The sequence below is a fragment of the Macrotis lagotis genome, chromosome 7 (genome assembly GCF_037893015.1).
Source record: "Macrotis lagotis isolate mMagLag1 chromosome 7, bilby.v1.9.chrom.fasta, whole genome shotgun sequence".
Taxonomy (NCBI): domain Eukaryota; kingdom Metazoa; phylum Chordata; class Mammalia; order Peramelemorphia; family Peramelidae; genus Macrotis; species Macrotis lagotis.
The window spans coordinates 60104431-60128686 of NC_133664.1; the positions used below are offsets into that span (position 1 = coordinate 60104431).

General features: G+C 37.6%; 1 long non-coding RNA gene and 1 other non-coding gene across 3 annotated transcripts in view; one reads left to right on the top strand and one right to left on the bottom strand.

Annotated features, from left to right (window-relative positions):
- Positions 1-3273: 3273 nt before the first annotated feature.
- Positions 3274-24256, bottom strand: part of LOC141493685 (uncharacterized) — a 46496-nt gene continuing 25513 nt past the window's right edge. For both annotated transcript variants that reach the window (XR_012470288.1, XR_012470287.1), the window contains exon 3: positions 3274-3395. This is a non-coding gene — a long non-coding RNA (uncharacterized LOC141493685). The remainder of the gene's footprint in view (positions 3396-24256) is intronic.
- LOC141494647 (U6 spliceosomal RNA) lies at positions 20092-20198 on the top strand. Its single transcript, XR_012470534.1, has one exon. It is a non-coding gene; the product is annotated as a U6 spliceosomal RNA (small nuclear RNA).

Consider the following 24256-nt stretch of genomic DNA (forward strand, 5'->3'; position numbering starts at 1 on the left):
GGGTGGTAGCCCAGATTTTCAAAGGAAAGGAAGTGGCACACTCATCAAGAGTTTCCCAAAGCAGCTTGCTATTTTACAGGGTTCCTCATCTAGGGTCCAGCCTCCAGTCACCAGTGGAGTTTATAATAACATCAGGAATGTTGAGAATCCTTATTTTCCTTTAAGAAAATGTAATGTTGCTCAAGCTTTCAGAGAGCTGGTGGCTAGAGTCCTAAATTAGAGTCAAGGGACGAGAGAGAGAGAGAGAGAGAGAGAGAGACAGAGAGAGAGAGACAGAGACAGAGACAGAGACAGAGACAGAGAGAGAGATAGACAGACAAAGTCTGGGTTCTTACTTGGCCCAACTTGCTTTGCTGCTTACAGAGAGTGACACCAGAGACAGATGGCTGAACATAAAGCTTTCAAGTGCTGAGTGCTGGGAGATCCTCAAGAAAGGACAATGATTTTGATTGCTTTAATAGATTGCTTTCATGGCCACTACATTCTTCCTTTTCCCCCTTCACCAAGACAAGGTATTTTGGATGTTTAATATTCTAAAAACAGACCTATGTGCCAAACAAATAATGAATTGCTCATGGTTAGAGGCATTGCAGTTAGAGTCCAGAACATTCTGACTTCATCCAATGGGGCATTCTCTCCTATTTTCAAATATTACTAAATATTAGCACATTAGGATGGAGCCCACTGACTCATTAACGTTGAATGTAATTGAATCAGGCTGGCCATACAAGTTTTTCCACTGGGCTGAATCTGTTTTTTATCATACTCCTCCAAAGTGAATATATTTGCATATACATTGGTGAGTATGTTATAGGAAAGAAAAAAAAAAAGATAATTTGTAATAGAAGGAAATGTAGAAGCATTTGCCTGGCAGTGGTTTGATTTCCCAGAGTGGCTTACTTATATTGGTTCTCTTTCTCATCGGGTTCCACTCTCTTGGAAAAGTCTAGGGCAACAGATAACAGATAGCCAGTGAGAGCAAAGGTGCTACTGGCTCACAAACTGAACTTCCCGGGTCTAGCAGTCTGAGATAGATATATACCCCATTCCATGCTAATCTATCCCTTTGCATACATGCTTATATGTATGCATACCATATGAAGATAATAGTAAGAAAATAATTAACATCCTAAAATATTTAAGCATCTTTGGGTCTATGAGCTCAAACCAACCAAAACATTATGTTGCAAGAGGACAAATTTCTAGAATTCTACTGAATGGTGGCACCATCTGCTGGATATAAATAGCACTACAATAACTCTACAAGAATATTCTCAAATTTCACCATCTGGGGGGGGGGGAGTACTCTTTTTCAAAGATGATTATAGATATTTGGGGTTTTTTTAAATGCTTTCCAACAGCCCAAGTTAAATATCTCCCTTCTCTAAAGAGCTTTTGCATTCATCAAATGTGGCATGAGGTAGCACATGATTAGATTTAGTCTTATAATAGTTTTCTGGTTGTTGGTTTTGTGCAGTGAATGTAATCTCAGTTTACACTAAGAATACCATGATGTCCAACTGGGAGCTGAGAGTCCTGTTGTACTTTGTCCTGCTCAGGCTTCATCTACAGAATTATGTTGAGTTCTGTGCACCATATTTGTTAAGGGCATTGATGAGTTAGAAAGAATCCAGAGGACAGCCAGGGTGGTGAAGAGTACCAAGATGAATGGATGAATAAATGAATGGAAAAATATTAAGTGCTTACAGAACACCAAGATAAGACTGTATTGAGGAGCTGTGTAAGCAACAGTTAATCTTATCTACTTTGTGGAAAAGGTCAGACATAGATGGAACAAGATTGCTGTCTTGAACTATTTCAAGAAAAAATATTGAAAGGGTTAGATTTGTTCTGCCTGGCCCAAATTATAGAACTAGAAGCAATGGGTGAAAGCCTCAGGAAAAAATTTCAGCTTGATACAAAGAAAAACTCCTAGCAATTAGACATCCTGGTAGCTAATGGATTCCCCATTACTTAAGAAGTGTAAGAATAGATGAGTATTCACTGACGGAGGGTTACTTCTAAAGAATTTCCAGCCTAGACAAGGACAAATGTTGCATTTCCCCAGGCCACTGCATTGTCCACAATTTATAGAAGGAAACTGAAGTAGATAACAAAACAGCTAGGTGGCATAGTGGATAGAACACTGGGCTTGGACTCAGAAGACCTGGGTTCAAATCCTATTTCAGATATTTATTAGTTATGTGACCTTTATTTGCTTCAGTTTCCTCAACAGCAATATAAGGATAGCATTTGCCTCCCAGGTAGATTGCTGTAAACATCAAATGAGATGATATTTGTAAAGTGCTTTGCAAAGAACTATGTAAATACTAGCTATTATTAGTGATCAAGGGGTCCCACATTTCACCCAGCAATGAGAGAGAATTCTTGCCAAGACAGAAAGGAAAAAGGAGTGTCGTAGGCAAGCTTTACTGTTCCCATCACTTCATTTATAGCAGAAGTCACAAAATGAGAAGAAATCCTTCATGCTAATTTTCCTTTTCATGACAAAAAAAGGATACTAACCCCCAAACAGTCCAGCATAGGGAGGGCTGGATCATAAGGTCAGTCCTCTGATTCTCAAGTCTTCTAGCCCAACCCCTTCAATTTACAGATGAGACAGCTGAGGCCTAGAAAGGATAAGTGATTTGCCCAATGTCACTAGAAAGTACCAGAGCCAGGCTTTGAACCCACTGTACCAGCTGTCTCTCATTAACGTACTGAGAGAGGGTATTAGGGAGCAAACACAATCTGCCAACAGAGGTGGCTATTTTCAAACATTCCCCAGTGTTACTCATTAGGAACAAAACTATTTCTATCAGTGGCCTTACAGAGGCTGCTCCTAGTGGTGTTCATTATATTAGTTCTGGGGAAGCCAGAACAATTATTTTATGTCACAGTGATGGATACTTTTGATCCTTCAAAGAATCCACCATCTCCTAGATGTTGGCATTCCTTTGAACAATGCAGATTGAAATTTTTTATGTCCTCCCATAAATCACCCCCAAAAGGTAATGCCAATGCACTGGGGAGCTTTCTCTAAACCTCTGCTAGCCTGTGAATATCAGCAGATCTATCAATACATTTCTCATTCTAATTATGTGATTAGCTCATTTTTTTTGACATCTTTCAGATGACATCCTTTACTCTGTTTCTCCAGAATAGTTTTTTCCAATATATATAAACACCAAAGGCCCTGCAATATGGACCGACTGCATATCATAATCTGGATAATAAAGACTCTTCATCCACTTGGTTTTTCATGTTTGTATTGTTAAGCAAATGTCTTTCGAATGCTTGTGGATCTTCTGCAGTGTTCCATGTCTTGATGAAATCATTACATCTGAAAGATCTTGTCATGTAGAAAAGGAATTCTTTACCTGGAGTCTGTGAACCTTTAAGAAATAATTTGATAATTATTTCAGTATAATTTATTGCCTTTGTAATCCTATGTGTTTACATATTTAAAAATATTGCCCCAGGGAAGAATCCATAGACTGCCAGATTGAATTTTTTTGTACCAAAAAAGAAAAGGTTAAGAACCCCTGATCTATAAGGAATCCTTCTTCCATTTGGAACCTATAACAGACATTACCCTAGATGGTGTTGAGCACTTTTGGCTAGCCTACACATCCCTGTGCTATGACTCTCTTGATGCAAAAGGTCAAACCCATAGCCTTTAGGAGTACCCTTAGAACCGGGAGAGTTTCTTCCTAATGCTATGGGTTCAAACCCTGATTTTAGGGCTTTCTCAATAGTAATTGCTAGACACAACTAGTGTCTCCCCTAGAAATCATTGATTGACCCAGTGATTAGCACTTTACCACTGAGTTAATTAATTAATATTAATTAGCTTTAACAAAAAGTTATTTACTAAAAAGATGTAGCAAAAACAAAAGTATAAAATATCCAAACCAGGGACAGATGTTCCCCTATACCATTTCAGTTCTTAGGATTAATGCAGCTGCTATAAAGTTTTCAGCCCCACAACATTCACTTCCAAAGGCTGCATGGCTGATGGACAAAATCACTCCAGAAAATGGCATCTCATCTGCCAGATTTCTTTCATTGTTCGGTTAACATAAGGTCGCCATAAAACTTTGGCAAGAACTCTACTCCTTAAAACTGTGGAGGTTCAGACTTTCAAAGATCACAACTGCCTTCAGTATCTCCTTTACATAAGAAAAGGAAAAAATAGACAAAACAGAGACAAAAGCAATGGTAGGGACATGTGATCAAAGACTATGATCAAGATTTTAAAAGGGCCTGAGTCCTTTTGCTCACCCAGAAGCCCCAGATTCTTTGTCCACTTCACCCAAAGACAGCCAGAAAAGAAAGAGATGAAGTTTCCTCCATGGGCATCCCTTATATGTACATTCAGTTCCCTCTCAACAGTCAGTCAAAAAAAACTTCTCCTCACCAGGAGGTGAGAAACAGAAAGGAAACAGCCAAATAATACATGTGCATACGAAGTTCACATGCAGATTACATATTTACATATTTTAAAATATTGTCCTGAGGAAGACTCCATAGTCTGCATTTTTTTCTGCATGTTCATAAGGATGGTGCTTTCATTGGCCAGTCCACTATTACTTAACTATTCTATATTTTCTTATCTGGGTTCCCTGTCTCCCAAAAGAATTTAGGTTCTTTGTGGGCTTGGATTTTCATTTTTTATCTTTTTTTTGTATTCGAATGTTTTAATCACAAAGCCTAGCATAGAGAAGGCATTTAATAAATGCTTGTTGTGGGGCGGCTAGGTGGCACAGTAGATAAAGCACGGGCCCTGGAGTCAGGAGTACCTGGGTTCAAATCCAGTCACAGACACTTAATAATTACCTAGCTGTGTGGCCTTGGGCAAGCCACTTAACCCCATTTGCCTTGCAAAAAAACAACCTAGAAAAATAAATAAATAAAAATAAATGCTTGTTGAATCCCCTAAGGATTCTCATATGACTTGTATAGGTTATTCTCATAAATGTCTAGTCCAGATGTTCTCATCTTGTTTTTTTAAATTGACATTACCACTTCTTCATTTGGCACATCTTGGACTATGATTTGAGAAAACAAATATGACTCTACTATCACAGATGGCAAAAAATGTTATATAGAGATCCCTACAAATTTTTTCCCACCTATTTTTTGCCTTTTGACCAGTTTTATCCTTAAATATCTTCAGGATGATTTTGTTTAGATGAGTTTCTCATCAGTTTTCTATTGATTATTTCCATCCACGCTTCATGAAAACAATGCATTTATGTGCTTGCACATAACTTTCTACCCTCCTACTCCTTAAGACTTTACAAGTTTCTATTTTTAAGCTAGTTCTTTTTGCTGCTTCATCTTTTTTCTTAGTAAGGAGATAAAGTGATTGCTGACTAATGTAGCATCTTGTTTTGGTCTCCTCTTTGGGACAACTAATGTACATCCATTCAACTTCTTTGGGAAACTATGATAATCTGGGTTGATATCTAGTATCTTATCTCTTTATTATATTTCATTACTAATAGCTTGTTTGTAGAGTCGGTCTGGAGTTGCCTTAGTTACGTCATTTTCTCATGTGTGGTCTCTTAGTTGGGTACTGACTTTAATAACTCGGTTTTCTAACTATAAGAAGACAGTTTATTCAGAAATGATTTTATATTATTTGCAAATTATTTTGTCTGTTAAGATATAATGAGTTTGTTTTTTGTCAATTTAAGCACTGCTGGTAGAGATGTAAAATAATCCAGCCATTCAGGAGAGCAATTAGGAATTATACCCCCAAAGTTATTAAACTGAACAAGTCTCTTCGAGCCAGCAATACTACTACTACTAGGCATATACCACAAAGAGATGAAAGACAAAGAGAAAGAACTCATGTACAAACATATTGGTAGCAGCACTTAAATCAAATGACTGGAAACTAAAGGGATGCTTGTCAGTTGAGGGATGGCTAATCAATGAATGTAATGAATGTAATGGCTTATTATCATACCATTAGAAAGAATGGAAGGGATGGATCCAGAAAATCACTGGAAGATTTAATATGACTTGATAAGGAGTGAAGTAAAAACCAGGAGAACAGTTTAAAGAACCAACTCAAATTATAGAGGACCAATAATTAAACATTCTGCACAGTTCCTGACAGAGAGGTTTTCCAGCATAGCCAATTTATGAATTCGTTTTGTTTGACTATTCTTATTAGTTCTAAGATCACAGAGCTAGTGCCAAAAGAGACCCCAAAGACTACTTAGTCCAATTCCTGACTGTTAGTTAGTGCCTTCCCTCTAAGATTACCTACCATTTACCCTGAATATATTTTGCATGTATAATTTTTGGCATGCTTTTTTTTTCCCTCTTAGAATGTGGGGTCCTTGAAGACAGGGGCAATGTTTTTTACTTTTCTTTAGTATCCTTGGTGCTAAATGACTAGTCCACCATACGTAAAAGGGATATCCTATGTGATTTCTCTCTCATTTTCTCTCTCGTCACACTCAATTTGGAAACAAAATAAAGACTGACAGATTGCTTTCAGTGGGAAGGGGGGAAGTAAGATTGGGAGAAAAATTGTAAAACTCAAAACTCAAATAAAATCTTTAAAAATTAAAAAAAGGGGATATCCTAATGAAAATCAACACAAACTGAAGTTCTGAAGGGATTAAAAGACAGAGACATTGAAAGGTAAAGGGGAAAACCTTCAAATGCAAAAACCAGACATTCCCCTTCCCCAGAAAGGATGAGAGGCTGAAATATCTTAATTGAGTATGGAGAGGCCAGCAAAGCAATGTGCTTCAAGGCATAGACTGTGTTTTTGTCTTTTTCTGGAGCCACTCATTTACATAGATTCCCCAAAGAAGAAGTAGGTGAGGCAAAAAAATAACTGAACTGAAACTAACCACTGTAAGATATTGTGGGATGGCTTAGGGGAATTTTGAGCAAGGAAGATTTTTTTTTAAGTTTTTGCAAGGCAAATGGAGTTAAGTGGCTTGCCCAAAGCAAGGTAATTATTAAATGTCTGAGGTCAGATTTGAACTCAGGTACTCCTGACTCCAGGGCCAGTGCTCTATCCACTTTACCACCTAGCTGCCCGAAGGAAGATTTTTGTCCATTGGATAAGCAAGTATTTTTTCTATCTCCTGCCTGAAGGTGACAGATAACCTCATAGCTGAGGTTCTGAAGGAGTCAAAGGAAAGAACTAATCTCAACTAGAAATTGATGCCCTAGCTAAAAGAGCATTTTCACTGAAAAGAGTTTAGTAATGCTCCAGCTTAAAAGAGCATAGTAGCACCAAGCCCAGTTAGTGACTGCATATGGGGGGGGGGGAAGATTACCCTTCAAAACATGAGCCCAGGAGACCTCCTGGATGATGAGAAAATCCTAGCAGCTAGTTAAGCAGTCCACCCAGCCCAAACAAGAACCACCACTCTGCAGATGCACAGCCAAACACAGAAGCTTCAGGGCTTGGTGAGGACCTTGCCCAAAATCAGATTGGCCCAGTCAGCCGAGACACCATGCCATCAGTTGAAGAAATTTATAACAAAACACAAAGAGAAGAAATGATTAGACCAAAGTTGAGAGATACCTTGATCATGAATATCCTCTACAAGTATGTCTTATTCTTTAAATTCATGTCCACTCTTTCCTCCCTTTGAGGGTATTTGTGGAGAGTAATACCTGTGGTATTGAGGAAAATGTTTTATAATTATTGTCATTGCTACGTCATTTGAGAGAAAGTCTTTGATAAAGAAGTGCGTCTATTGTCAAAAGGAAGCAAACTGATGGAGGCTTGAAACCTAGTGTTTTGGAGATAACCCCCCTAAGATTACCCCTGGAAGTCTGGGATGAATAACAGTCTTTGGGGATCCAAGCTGCCTGTGATAGGGCCCACTGGGGCATCTCTCTATCTCTCTCTGTCTGTCTGTCTGTCTCTCTGTCTCTCTCGCTCTCTCTCGCTCTCTCTCTCTCTCTCACACACACACACACACCCACACCCACACCCACACACACACACACACACACACACACACACACACACACACACACACAAACACAGAGTATATCTGTATCTGTATCTCCCCCAATAGAATATATGTTCTTTGTGGACAAAGAACATTTTTATTTTTGTCCTTATATCCTCAGTACTTAGAGCAATGTCTGGAACATTATTGACAGACTGAATTTACTGTACAAATATGGAAGCTGAGACACAGGGGAGGTAAATGACTCACTTAGGGTCACATAGGCAATAGAGATAAAAGACAAAATTTTACCCCAGATGCAGAGTTCTTCTCCACTCTATTCCAGGATTTTTTTTGTTTAGTTTTTTTTTAACTTTAGGTGGTAAAATTTGAGTGGGAGACAGAGACAAGCATATATAAATAAATAAACAAAAAAGGTGAAAGAAAAGAGGATCATCGAAACTTTTTTTATAAAGACCATGGAAGAGAACAGAGGAAGATCTAGGAAAGGGGGATAGGGAGAACACAAAAAAGCAGGAAAACTTTGAAACTATTTCATCACCTTGTTGAGTCTACATATGTTTTTCTAAGTAGTACAGCTATTTCTAAGTAACAGAAAGAGCTCCAGATGTAGAGGTAGATGGGACCTGAGTGTGAATCCTATCTCTGACACTTATAACTTCTCTGTGTCTGTTTTCCTCATCTATAAAATGAAGGTTATTTCCTGTAATACTTACTTCATAGAATTGTTCAAATGAGATCAGACCAGTAAGTCAATTCACAACTAAAAGGATTGGACTGATGTCATTAGTTTTAGCATTATTATTATTATATTATTATCTTCCACCTCTGCCTCCATAAGTCTGTCCAAAAGTCACAATTTGACTTAGTTTATAGTTCAACATCCCAAATCGCAGCATCTCTTTACATTATTTTTCCTATTGATATGCAACAGACACATCCTATTTCCCATCTTAAATCCAAGCTCAATACTCATCTGTTTGTTCTGCTATTCAGGCACTAATTGCCATCCCTGATTCTATTTGAGATGTTTGACCTGGTATTTTAGAACCAACTCTTAATTGTGTTTTTATTTAATATGGACAGCACATATAAAACATGAGCAGAAGGAATGCTATATATATGCAAATTTTATTGTATTTTACTCTCTAACCTAAGAGATTTTCCAAACCCAGATTCTAAAGAAATTTTGTCCTGAGATGCTTCTGAATGCTTCCATTCCTCTTTCTCTGGCAAGACTGACTTAAAGTCTTGGCTGTTCATCTATGTTTACTCTATAAATCTCGCATAAAATTGGCTGATTTTACAGCATTTCACGGTGTTTCCTACATTTTCCTTTTGTAAGATCAATCAATCAACAAATATTTCTTAAGCACCTGCTATTCACCCAGCACTCTGCAGGATGCTTCAAATCAAGATGTAGGATCCAAGGTCAAGTTAGTGTCATGCCATTTAAATTTTAATTTCTCAACAGAAAAGTATGTTTTAATCAATTCATTCTCTGATGCTTTAGTGTGGTATGAACAAGTCATCAAGATCTGGAAGAGAATCTCAGCAGAATGAAAGCTCTTGAAGGTTCCCATCAAGCTGGAAAGACTTTGAGTAAAGGCATTGTGCTAAGTTTAATGTCTATTGTATGAGGACCAACCTAGCTAAGTATAGAGGAAAAACATTACCAAAAGGATGGTGATCAAGATCAAAGTTTCTGGCCATGTTAACACATGAAGGTCTTTTAGTAAAGCACAACAAGAATATTGAGTAGATGAAATCATGGAATTTCTGAAAAACCAAAATATTTTGTATAGACAAGACCTCTTAGAGGTCTAATTTCTCATTAAATTCTAGGTAACTAATATCACTTAAAGGACTCCACTTCCAATCTATCCCTCCCAATCCATCCTCCACCTTGGTGACAAACTGTTATACCTAAGACATAAAACTGGCCCGATTCTTTCTCTATGCAAAAATTTCAATGGCTCTCTATTAACTTTAGGATAATAAACAAAATCCAGAGATTTAAAGTCTTCCACAATCACTTCCCATCTACATTTCCAATCTTGTTTTGTTTTACTCCCCTTGACCCACTCTATTCCTATCAAACTATTTAGCCAGCTATTCTCCATCCATAACATTCCATCTTCTGCTTCTAATCTCCATGGCTTTGTAGGCATCCCACCATCCCAACTCCAGACATGCACGGAATGCCACCTCTCTACTTTTACCCCTGTTCCTCAAAGCATATCTCAGGAAACACCTTGTCCATAGTGCTCAATCTTGCTTTTGAAATTGCTTTTAACACCTTGTATAGATTTTGTATTTGCTTATTTTTCACATATTATATCCTCTAATAAGACATAAGTTTCTTGAGTCCAAGGACTATATACTATTTTCACATATCCAATATCTGGTATAGTGCTTTAACTTAGTGGATGTTTAATAAATGTTGGTGAATTGAATTCTTTTTATTTGTTGGACTAATGTGTTTCCAAAGTATGTCAAGAATTTTAATTATATGAAACTTCATGTCAAAAATGAACCCATTGGGAGGCATAACCAAGATGGTGGAGGAGAAAAACGTAATATAGCAAACTCGAGGGTCATGAAGCATCAATCATGACTGAAATAACTGAACAAAAACAGCAAAACTCTCCCCCTCTAAAATCTCCTCCAAACAGATAGAAAATGCATCAGACTAAATTGCAAGGGGGGTGAAATCTAAAACAAACTTACAGTGGATCACTGGTCAGTCCAAGTCATCATAGGAGGATGGAATCTGTGGACACTGGAGACGGTTAGGCCTCTAGAATTGCAGAGTAAACATGCTAATGCAAATAGAGGATGTCTCTTCAAGCTGAGGTCCCAGTCAATGACCAGGGTTTCTCCAATCCCATCTTAAGATAATGGGAGACAGGAGCCAACTGACACCTTTGCCACCCCTACCCAATTCTGGATCACAGATCCAGGTTAAAGGATAATGGGACCTAGGCAGAGGGGACCCTGGGTGGCATATTGAGAAAGGTGCAGGTCCAGATGTAGACTATAGCTGTGTGTCTGAAGCCTTCAGAGGATTAACCAGGGCAAGAATTCCAGACCAAAGGGGAAGTTACAGTAAGTCATTTGGAACCAGCAAAGCTTCCCAGCAGGCTGATAGTAGTTTAGTCAAGTAGTTGTCTACTGTTACTCAGACCCACACTCAGGTCAAGAACTTTCAGAGTCAGTCCAGGGGAACGATAATAAGACTTTTACCTTGGATAAGACCATTTGGGAACACTGAAAACTTGAGTGTCCCCAGTCTGAACTGTCCCTGAGATTCTGGAACAATATTCAATATCCCAAGAAAACATCAACAGGATCAGCTCAGATATTACCTTTACAAATGACAGACCCTAGCCCTAACATCAAATCTGAAGTCAGAAGGTAGGCTGGAAGAATAAGCCCCCACAAAAAAATCCAACATAAAACTATTGTGATGACAAGGATACTTAAGACTAAAAACTTAGAAGAGAGAATGACTAAAATATCTATAAGCAAAGTATCAAATAAAAGCACAGTATGAGCAAAGTCAATGAAAATTCCTAGAAGAGCTAAAACAGGAGTTGCTTTTAAAAGAGTTTAAAATGTTTTTTTTATCAATGAAATGAGAACACCAGAGGGGAAAAACTGGAAAAGAAATTAGAGCAGTAGAAGAGAGAATTGGAAAAAGAATTAACATTTTGGCACAAGAAGCAACAAACTCCATGAAATCAGTGTGGATTACATAGAAGTCAATGACACCATGAGACAGTAAGAAATAATAAAACAAAGTCAAAAAATGAAAAAGGCAGGAGAAAATATACGGTATCTCAAAACAAAAACAACTAACCTTGAAAATAGGTTGAAGAGAAAAAAAATTAAGAATTAATGAACTACCTGAATGTCATAACTAGAACAAAAGCTTAAATACCATATTTCAAAAAAATCTGAAAAAAAATTTCCCTGAGCCAAAGAGTAAAATGAAAACAAAAAGAATATACCAGTCACATTCTGAAAGAAGTTTCCAAATAAAAACTTGCAGAAACATCATGACCGAAATCCAGAGCTTCTAAGCCAAAGAAAAATACTGCAAATAGTCAGAATGTAAGAATTCAAGAAACCACTGTCTGGATTTAGTAACCACTCCTATCAAAGAATAGAGAGATTGCAATACCATATTACAAAAGGCAAAGAATATAGTCTTCCAGCTAAAAAATACCTTAAACAGTAAAACTCAATATAATCCTAAAAGGAGGGGGTGGAAGGAAGAATGAACCCTGAATGAAACAGAGGACCTCTAAGCATTTCCAATGAAAAGACCAGACTTGTTTAGAAGCTTTGGAATTCAAAAAAATATATAAACATAGATAACAATAATAAAAGACTAAACAAGAACAGTTTATATTTAAATAAGGAAAGAAATGGTCCCCACTGAACTCTAACATCATCAGGGTCATGGAAGGTATTTAATTAGATATAAGGTTTGGGATTGATTCTATTATGTCTTGATAATCTTAAGAAAGAAAGGGAATGAGGGATACATGGGGTGGGATGGGAAGGAAGATTAGGGAAATTTTCTAATACATAATGAGGGCATAGTAGATATCTATACTAACAAGGGATAGGGAATGATTTATACCTGAATTGGTCAAATAAGAGAAGCATACATACACAAAATTTGATATAAAACTACATCTCATTCAACAAGGAGATGGGAGAAGTGGAAATTCAAGGGAAGCTATCTTAAAGGAAGAATTACTCTTAAGCAAAGCAAACTCAAAGGATACACTTATATTTATAGTTCTTTTTAAGGTGGCTAAGAAATGAAATATGAGAGAGAGCCTATCACTTGGGGAATGACTGATCAAGTTATACGTGTGATAAAATGATATTCTGCTGTTAGAAATGATGACAAAGGGGGCGGCTAGGTGGTGTAATGGATAAAGCACCGGCCCTGGAGTCAGGAGTACCTGAGTTCAAATCTGGCCTCAGACACTTAATAATTACCTAGCTGTGTGGCCTTAGGCAAGCCACTTAACCCCATTTGCCTTGCAAAAACCTAAAAACAAATGATGAAAAAGATAGTTTTGGAGAAATCTAGGAAGGCTAATATAAACTAATGCAAAGTGACACGAACAGAATCAGGACAATTAATACAATGATAATAATAAAGACAAACAACTATGAAAGATTTAGAACTTGGATTAATCTAATCATTAGCCACAATACCAGCAGACTAATGATAAAAACATGTTGCCCCTCCAGAGGAGGTGAGGGACTCAAAGAAGCGACCATCTATACATATTAGGACCAAGGCGAAGGTAGATTGTTTTCTGATTTTCAAATATAATATAATATATATATAATTTTTAAAAAAAGAAAACAAGCATCACAAAATAATTGAATTTTGTAAAATACAAAGAACAAGTTAATCCCTAAAGGAGAAACATAAGAAGATATTTTCCCCTACCAATTCCTTTGCAGAATTGCAGGATCCATCAGTTTGTAACATTGCATTTGGTATCTTTTTTTTTAAGAAAGATTTTATTTATTTTGAGTTTTACAATTTTTCCCCCATTCTTGCTTCCCTCCCACCATCCCTCACAGAAAGCATCCTGTTAGTCTTTACATTGGTTCCATGTTACATTTGGTATCATTTTTATAAAAGTATTGAACAATTTAACCAATTTTTTCTTATTTATCTTTTTTCTTTTTTAAACAATATTTATTGTATGAAATAGTTTTCTGGGAGGAAGAGAAGAAAGACACAAGGCAAAATTTAGGTTATATGAAAACAAAAATATCAAAAACTTTATTTTAAAATTTTCATTTTCAGAGCATTGTCATAATGAGAATTGTATCCTTCCATTCTGTGTATATCCTACGTGTGTTTTTTTCCCTTTTTCTCCCTGTACTTTTATTTGACTATCCATGCTTTGGCATCATTGCTGGCTTACAATAGACTAAGTTTAAGTCTTGTCTATAAGCACTTAATAGAATCAAACTTGACTCAAGAATTTAGTCTTTGTGAATTATGGAAGACAACAAGGAAGAGATGGTCTAGTGAGGCGAGGACTGAGAAAGATGAGTGGTAGGTCAGGTCTTAGCTGAGCTGTGACTTAAGGACTACTAGAAACAAAAATTAGGGAAGGGATCAAGACTCCAGGCATTCAGGGCCAGGAGAAAAAGATTGATTGGTCACAGGATAACAAGGATAAGTGCTAGACAGTTGAAAACATAGTCAAAGGGAATCATTGTCAAATACAATCAAAAGAGTCCAAGAATTCACTGTAAGATCAGAAGAATCAGCAGGTGGATCTAATCAGGACTCAAAAGCCTGGAGTCCAAAGAGTCATGAAAGCGGTTAAAGCACGAGCGATTGTGAGATGCTACTCAACGTCTTCCATTCCAGTTTCCCATTACAGAGAAGAGAAAAGATGAAATCATAGCTAATGCTTCTAGCCATATTGCTAAACTGAGGGATTACTTTGCATCTTCAGATGACATATTGCATTCAGAAAGAAGTGAAAGAGTAGCAGCAAGGAGGTCATTAATAATGGAAATATTGATGAAACCACAAGTTCAATAGCTCTTCCCACAAAGACTATGGATACTGTTATTCTCTCTTTAAGAGAATATATAATTTTGTTAGAGGCAATTTAGCTATTATCTAGACTTAGAGGAAGCACACTCCAGGCCCCATAGTATAGCCCAAACCAGATTAAAATGTAACTTGGAAATGCTTAACAAAATAAATAAAAATAGATGTGTCCAAATCTTCATGACCCCATTTGGTTTTTAAGAAGGCTTGGCATTTCCTTCTCCTCTCATTTTTATAGATAAAGAAGGCAAAATGGTTAAGTGACTTGCACAAGGTCATATAGCTAGTAAGTTTCTGAGGCCAGATATAAATTCAGGGAGAAAGATCTTCCTGACACCCAGTACTCAATCCACTGTGCCACCTAGTAACCCATGATGCAACTTAAATAATATTAATTTGTGATTTCCCAAATCAGAATGTAGCCTGCAGAGATCTTTCTAATTGAGTTTTACACACACACACACACACACACACACACACACACACACACACACACACACACTGATCTAGATCTAACTGTAATAGTTGGAAAGAGACAGGACAGAAAGAAAGAAAGGACAAGAACCTTCTCTTTCCCAAGTGATTTAGCAAACTCTAAGGATGGGCAAAAATATTTATAGCTCTTTTTGAGGTGGTAAAGAAATGAAATATGAAGGACTACCCATCAACTGCAGAATGACTTTAGATCATCCCTTGGAGAACATATCTTGAAGAAAATTCTTTTTAAAAAAGAAAAGAGAATTCTTAAGAGGTTGTGCCATTCTGAGAGAACTAAACGAAGAGACTGTTTCCAGAATTAAAGAGAAGTCAACAGTTGCAGCTGATTGCTAGAGGCGATTTTAGTTGTGATCTTTCCTACTGTAACACATTGTTACAGTACTTAAATATGTCTATTTTTCACACTGTTAATAAATTACAAAACCAGTAACTTATGTTTATTTATACTTATAAGTCTAGAGAGTGGGGTGGGAAGTAATAGAGATAGATACACAGACACATCCACAGAGATAGTGAGAGAAAGAAAAGAAAGCTTATAGAAAAGAGTTTCTGGCTTATTTAATAAATTGTGGTGGGGGCTCAGGGCTAATTGCTTAAGAATTGAGAGAGATTGTGCATTTCCGTAATGCATGAGGGAATAACAGAATATACCCTTGATTGCTTTAGAAGTGGAGAATGAAAATTACTAAGGAAATGAGTCAGTAGCAATGATCACCTTCACCAAGGCTACATTGAAAAATAACAGAGAAAATGCACAAGACCTTGAAAAGCTAGAGAGCAAAGTAAAAGATGGAAGCAACATCAAGTTCCTCTCATCCAGCCCTAGGCTTGAAATGGAAATTGGATCATGGTGATGAAAATTATGATAAATTAAAACCTGATTGTTCCTTAATTCATCCCATATGCAGATTATAGCTGCACTTACAATTTGCTTCTTTTTCAAAAAACAAAATCTCTCCATGCAAACCAACTATAACTGTAGTGATATAGTTAAACTCAACATAATAGAACCAAAATCACATATAGTTTGAGACATTTGTTTTGGGGTTCTGCTCCATAATTGGTATTATCCTTTCCAGGCTTTGTATTTCTGTGGAGACTTTCATCAAGGCATCTCAGTTAGGGATTTGTGTTTTATCTTTTCATTAAAATTCACATATTTCCCCAGACTAAGAACTTGGGGGATGCATTTCCCCCAATAAGCATTTCAAGGTCCAAAATATTCAGATCTTAATATGAGGTGATCAGTAAAACATATTGAAAAAAAACCTGTAACATATTTATTAGGGGGCAAAAAAAAATCTGGGTCATTTTAAAGTTGACATTTAGGTCACTGAATTCATAAATGTTTATGGGGTAGGGGGTGGGGGGCAAATAAATTGACATTGAGAAACCAGACAAAGGCAAATGATAAATATACTGAAATCTTGGGACAGAGAAAAATCCAAAACATCAAAACCATGAAATCAGCATATTGACAAATTTTATGGCTAAGTTCCTTCAATGCCTTTCTGCCTAAAAGAACTTGAATCATTGACATTCTTAGCAGTTCTTCCACCCACTTCAGGCAGCCAGCAAGAATGCAGGAATCAAAGCAGCTGCATTCCTGTCTCTATAAAAAGTGAGCACACTCCGCAAATGGCAAAGATTCAGATCATCATATAAAGATGATTGCCAAGCGGTAAAGATGAGCTGAGGAAGAGAGCAAATAACTGGATATAAAATCAATGATCTATCAAGTTGCAGGAAACAGTCCAGATTTCTCTGGGTCCCAAGGGGATGTGCTTCTTAACAGTGCTTGCTCTGACATGGTAAGTGGGGCAAAAGCAGCTTGCACCCTTGTGGGACTTTGATGTTCACTTAAATTGTTTTTATACCTAGTCCAAGAGAATCGAGGTGGAATTATATTTATTACTACCACAAGGCTGTGCAAATGTATTTACTGTATAAGCCAGTCTTTCTTCAAGTCCTAGCTGTCAGCGACTCTTCTCTGTATTTTTCTTAGAGCCCTTTAGGAGCCAAGAATGTTTTGTTTCTTAATCCACGTACCTGAAGAGCTAAAATAACAATCTTGTTAATGAGAAGACAATAAGGCTAACTGCAGTGCTGTACCATGTTATTGTAGGCCTTACCTTTTAATTGCCAAGTGCTGGCAACTTAACAGACAGTAATGAGTATGTTCTTCTGGGGAGGGTTGTTGTTTTTTGGGTGTTTTTAGTGGCTTTTTTTGCAAGAAACTCCTTAAGTGCACTGAAAATGGAATTTATCTTATATGCCAAGCAGAGAAAACTCTTCTTAAAAGATGACTGAAGCATGTGGAATGAGGAATTTAGTTTGATGAGTAAGGTATGTCTTGATATTTTGCATTCAAATTCAAGAGGAAAAGGAGATAGGGTGGATTAGCCTCAATCATCTGGGAGATGACATTTCTCACTGTGTTTGAAGTATTTTATGAATTAGGGAATGGGACTGATTTTGAAGCTTAAATTAATTTAATCTGTTTGCTTTTGTTTGATGCAGCAGCTGGGCTGACACACCCTATTTCTTTGAAAATGCTCAGCTTCAAGGGTCTAGGTTTAGAACAGTCCAAGTGTAGTGCAGAGGTGGTGTCTTCCTTTCTGGGGAAAAGAGGAAATCAGTTTTCAATTTCCCCTTGTTGACGTCTGGCATCCTCAAATAGGGATTGGCCTCCGATGGAAAGGTAGAGACCATCAGGCTAGCAGATTATGCTTTCAATTAAAGATGAACTTGCTAGCTCAAGGAGACATGACAAAGAAAAAGGAAATTATTCTTTCCACTCAGAATCCCAAGCACATTTTCAATGAAAGGGCTTCCGAGTGAAGATGAAAGGGGAAGAAAGGTTAAAATTGATTTGGGTCCATTAATGATGATTGACACCCAGTTTGCCATATATCTGACACCTTCTATAAAATTCTCCCTTGAGTCTTTCAGCTCCATATTGCACTTCTTACCTACCTTAGGTGCTGACTTGTACATTTCTCTAATCTTAGGAGATCCACAGATGTAAGATCATGAAATATAAACCTTTGTACTATTGGCCTCTGTCCTCATTCTCTATCACTGTTCCTTTTGACCCCACACTGGCACATTTTATTATTGAGCATCAAAGCATCAGAAATAGGCCATTATAAACATGGATTCACTAGGGGTTTGTAGCTTAGGTGCCAAATGGTAATTCTCAGATATTCACCCACTTACTCAGTGAACTTTTGACTACATCTTCTCTTCATCCCTGCCACACTTACAGAGTAGTAGGGCCCAGTTGTGATATGTATATAAAAGTTACTCAGTTCTTAGGGAAGTGAAGAGGAAGCACATCTAACTCATTGCATTCTGCAACATTCACTCCCAAACGCCAGAAGAAAGAATAAACCACCACATCTGTAGGACTTTGCTTCTTCTAATGACTTTTACTCTTTCGCAACTCCTTTCAGAGAGAAGGTATGAATGTGCCCCCCCCAGCACAATTCCTTGAAGGGATCACGGCAGCTGCTCACCAAACCCCACTGACATTATGACTAGTTTAGTGGTGAAAAGCAGAACATAGCTTATACTCTCTGTACTCTTTGTTCCTTTTGCCAGAGGATTTAAAACAGTAATAACATAGATCCATAAGTTTTGAGGTCAAAGAAACCTTAGGGGTCATCCCTCAGTCCAATCTTCCCATTTTACAGATGAGAAAACTGAAGCCAGAGAAGTTGTGACGTTTCACAGACGTCACAGAACCAGGTCACAGAACTAGTAATAGAGCTTTAATTCAAACTGAGTTCTTCTGAGTCAAAACCCAGGATTTGACCCACTTGATCATGTTTTAAAACAACAGGTCTGATTAATATGTCCTTCAGTCAATCTGGCTATATTTACAACCAGCTCAAATTAGTTTTCAGTAACATGATCCTCAAAGGCCATCTCTGGCCTTTTCCCACATGTGGTCATTATAAAAATGAAGGGGAAGTTGCAGTTGACTGGCATGGATAGAGAACTGGCTTCAGGTGGCTGATCTGGGTTCAAGTCCTGATTTTGACTCATATTAGTTTTATAATACAAAACATTTAGACACTCAGCATCCTAGGCTACCCTAAGATTATAAATTTTAGAGTAAGTAATAATCTGAGTTAGCAGAAGTCCATACTCCACTCTCAGCAACAATCCCCCTCCAAAAAAAATGCTTGCTTCATTTTAACAGATAGACACAGCCCCACACAGGGCTGTCCCTTCTCAGATTCCTTCTGAAAGGACAAGAAAGGGAAATAGTCTAGTATCCTCTTTGAAAAGGCCTGACAAAAGTCTATACATGGCTATGATATCCTTCATCTAACCAACAAAATCAGTCCTGATTGCAAACCACTCTCCAGAATTTAAGTGACCTCAACCCTTCTGTGAGTCACAGAATGCCAGAGGAGGAAGGGCCCTTAAAGCTCTCATCTAATCTAAGCCCTGTCTGAAGTAGGAATGACTTCTACAACATACAATGTGACAAATGGTCATCCAGTCCTCCAGTGATGGGAAATCCATTACCTCTAAAGGCAGCCCCTTTCACAATGGGATAAGTCTCCTTGTTTGAAAGTTTTCCTTTATATCAAGTCCAAATCTGCTTCTATAATTCTCGTTACTGCTCCTGATTCTGGGCCCAAGTCTAAGCAAATAAATAAATGTACAGACAAAAGAATTAGTGAATAAATAAATTTTACTATTTCTTTGAATGATAGCCCTTAAATGTTTGGAGGAAGTAGCTATCATGTTTCTCTTGAGTCTTCTCTTTTCCAGCCTAAACATCTGTGATTCCTTCAACTAATCCTCAAATGTCAGGGCCCTTCACCATTCTGTTCATCCTCCTTTTGCTCAAGGGTTCTTAACCATTTCTGTGACATTGGCAGTCTAGTGAAATCTATGATCCCTTCTCAGAATGTTTTAAAATGCATAAGATAAAATACATGTTTACAAAGAAAACCAATTCTATAGAAATATATTACCAAAATATTTTAAACCATTTCACATGTGCTCACTTCAGCAGAACATATATTAAAATCGGAATGATTCAGAGAAAATTAGCATGGTCCCTGTGCAAAGATGAAATACCAATTTTTGAAGGGGTTGGTATTTTTCCTCAGCATAGCTAATGTGAAAACATGTTTTGCATTGTTTTACATGTATAATGGATATTGCATTTTTTGCCTTTTCAATGGCTGGGGAAGGAGGTAAAGGAAAGGAGAAAATTTGAAACTGAAAATATTTTTTTAAATTTTTAAAATTTAATTTAAAAAAAAGAACTTCACAGACCCCAGATGGTCTCTAGTTTTTCAAAGTCCTTCCTAAAATGTAGGTCCCTATGGATACCAGAAATAGTAAAAGTGAAAGAGACAGGTATAGCGATGACAAGTAAAGTTCAGTTTCCTCATCTGAAAATAAGGGGAATTGTTTTTAATGGCTTCTAAGGCTTCTGTCCTCTGTATGATTCTGGGTTCCTAGGAAATTACTTATAAAGATGGAATGGGAAAAGGAACGGGGAGAAGGGAACATATATATACATAAATAGGCAAATATATACTATATATACTATTAACTATAAGTATATGCATTACAGATCCATCTGTGCCTATATACATACATGCTATATGTATTGGGACTTACATTCCAAAATCAATTTCAAACCAAGCTAGATATCTTTTCAACTGTATACTTAGTAATTATTTTCCCTGTTATATCAGACTCTTTAGGATTCCATTTTTCTTGGTTTCTTGGCAAAGATGCTAGAATGATTGACCATTTTCTTTTCTAGTTCATTTTACTGATGAGGAAACTGAGGGTTTAAGTGACTTTCCTGGGGTCACATAGCTAGTAGGTGTCTGAGATTGGATTTGTACTCAGGAAGATGAATTTCCCAGCACTCTATCCACTGCCCCTTGGTCACTTTGTATTTAGTTAAAAGAGACACCAAACCCTAGTCTAAGGATTCAGTGGCATCCACTATTGCTTCTGCATTTCCATTGCAGCAACCCTGAATTTATATTCTCAGAATGCCACCCAAAACCTTTTTCTTAATTTAATTAAGAGTAAGGTAGAGGGAAAAGAGAAGAAATAGCTAGCAAGCTAAGACATTACTGCATCCCTATTTCTCGCTGGCTAAACTAACAACCACATGAAATAGTCACTGGCTATTCTAATACTGAACAATATTTCTGCCAGTCAATAAGGGTGATGCAAAGAGAGAGCAAGGGTACTGCTCTTTTTGCCTCTCTGTATTATGCACATGACTTTGATTCTCTTCAAACTTTCTAGGACTTATAAAAAGATGTCAAGCTTTTTTCACAGAGACTTCGAAAACAAATAATAAATAATTATCTTGTCAGAATGTGATTCTTAAATTTCTCTTCAAGGAATGATGACTAATGTTTGATTTCTTTATTTCTTTCTTTTTAAGTGAAGCTTCTGTGGGAAGAAACTATCATCTTAAGCTGAAATCAATATAAATATGTTAAATTTTTCCAGCCCTGGTTTGCCCAACTTCTCCAATATCCACTGCCTACATGGGCCAAAGATTACAGAAGTATTGCCCTCCATAAAACTGGACATGAAGCAGGTTCATTAGTTCAAATGGCTCCATTGATCAAGCTTCAAGTCATGACCTTCTTAAGATCCTGGATTGCCCAGACCAAATCCTCCCAGCTGTTGGTGGGAGGAGAAGTAGAAAAGAAGAAGCTGGAAAACAGGAGAAGAGCACCTGGTTCCACATGGGAAATGAATCTGAAAATAGCCGGGGTCTCAAAGACAGTCAGATTCCTACTGAGGCTGCATTCCCCAGAGCCTTCCCCTTCCCTCCCTTTCCTTTCTTTCCTGAACTGCCCTGCTGTCTCCAAGGCCAATCCCTGGATGGATTCCACCCTTCCTTCTACTCACTGCTCCATATCCTCCCCTACTCCCTGCAGAGGATTGAAACTCTTCCAAAGGACTAACTGCTAGAGTAGGTTTTGCCTCCAAATAAGCAGCTGTGGCAAGTAACCAGTTAGCGTGAATAAATGCAGTGTCTCTATTATACCTTAGACAAAGGTCTTCTCTTACAAAGCTACAATAGACTGGAGTGACTGCCACAGCCGTGGTTAACCAAAACATCATCTTGCTGGGCCAAACCAGTTTCCCTAGGGTACCACCCACCATTACTTCCACCAGTCTGCTATTCATGGAAACGGAGATTTGGTGTAAACACAGGCTTTCCACTCAGCAACAGAGTATGAGCAGAGTAAATGGTTTGTAAAGAGAATTCCTTAAAGCTTGCCACCCTATTTGTCAAAATTTAGTCCTGCAGTTACATTTTCCATCATGCCTTGACCCCTGCAGGGAAAAGCATAGGGCGCTAATTTGAATGGGTTATTTACTGTATTTAATAGTCACAAAGAACCACCAACTGTGTTTCCATTTCAAAGATATTTGTTAGATAAGCAATTTCTAATTTCCATAGGAAACATCCTGGTCAGTCCATTATTAAGCATTTATTAAGTATCCGCTAAAATCCACTGGTTGGACTCTAAAGATACAATAATAAAAAATGAAGCCATTCCTTTCCTCAGAGATCCTACATTCTATTAGCGAAATATCGTGTGCATATATGTAAGTAGCTTTTATAAAAAGATGTTTATATACATGTATGTAGATAGTTATTGTTACTGTTCATTCATTTCAGTTGTGTCTGACTCTTTGTGATTCCAGTTAGGCTTTTCTTGGGAAAGACACTGGAGTAGTCTGCTTATTTTATTTAAGAGGAAACTGAGGCAAACAGAATTAAGTGACTTGTCCAAGGTCACACAACTAGTAAAGTGTGAGGCTGAATTTGAACTCAGGAAGATGAACCTTACTGATTCTGGGCAGAGCACTCTATTCACTGGGCCACCCAGCTGATATATATATGGATCTCTATCTATATCTATACTACATGTATAAATATATGTATATAAATGAAGCATCTTTTTGAGAGAGAGACAGAGAGTTACTGTGATTAAGACTAGGACTATGGGTTCCTTTTTTTCCTTTCTCCAATTTGTCTTCTATGCCTTTACAGCAAACACTCAGTGCAATAAAAATCAGCTTACTATTATCTAGAGTCAAAGTTCATTATTAAAATACATCGAGCAAATAAAGGGTTTTTTAAATTTATGTATTGTTTATTTATTTTCCATTACATGCAAAAATAGTTTCAACTATCATTTTTATAAGGTTTTGACTTTCACATTTTTCTCCCTCTCTTCCCTCCCCTCTCCCCCTAACAGAAAGCAATCTAATATATATTATTCATGTTTAACTAAAGCAAGTAAAGTTTAAAAGAAGTAAGAGAGTAGGCAATGTCATTCACTATGAGGTAAAGGAGTGGAGAGTGTATAAATTCACCAGTCCCCAGTGATAACAACAGTGGGGGAAATTGCAAAATTCTATCAAAGCTAGTCTCTTTTTAAATGTGTCAGGACACCAGAAAAGACTCCAATTGGTCATGACTGTATTCAATTCAGGATAGTGCCCTTGGCTTGCAATCAGCTAGCCAATGGCTCTGGTGGATATTAGCACCCTAAGGGACCTTTTCCCTCTGTCTGGAGCTCCAGGCTTTACCTCCAACTCCCCTCAGTTTCTGCCTCCCATGATCCTTCAGTTTTCCCCTTCTAATTAAGACAAACTTCCCCAGGTGGCTAGGTGGTGAAGTGAATAGAGCTCTGGCCCTGGAGTCAGGAGTAACTGAGTTCAAATTCGACCTCAGACACTTAACAATTACCTAGCCGTGTGGCCTTGGGCAAGTCACTTAACCCCATTTGCTTTGCAAAAACCTAAAAAAACTAACTTCCCTTCCCAGCAGCCCCACAAAGTAAATATAATTTGAGGAGGGGTGTGAGAGGAGCAGTAACAGCGGGGTCCAAGGGAGAAAGGCAAAGGTAGGAAAGGCAAGGGGAGGCAATGGAGTTTCTATAAGGGGCTCTAAGTCGGAAGTGCTCATTCTTTTTTTTTTTTTTTAGATTTTTTGCTAGGCAGTGGAGTTTAAGTGGCTTGCCCAAGGCCACACGGCTAAGTAATTATTAAGTGTCTGAGGTGGATTTGAGCTCAGGTACTCCTGACTGGCCAGTGCTCTATCCACTGCGCCACCTAGCCGCCCCAAAAGTGCTCATTCTTTAGATCTCCATCTTGC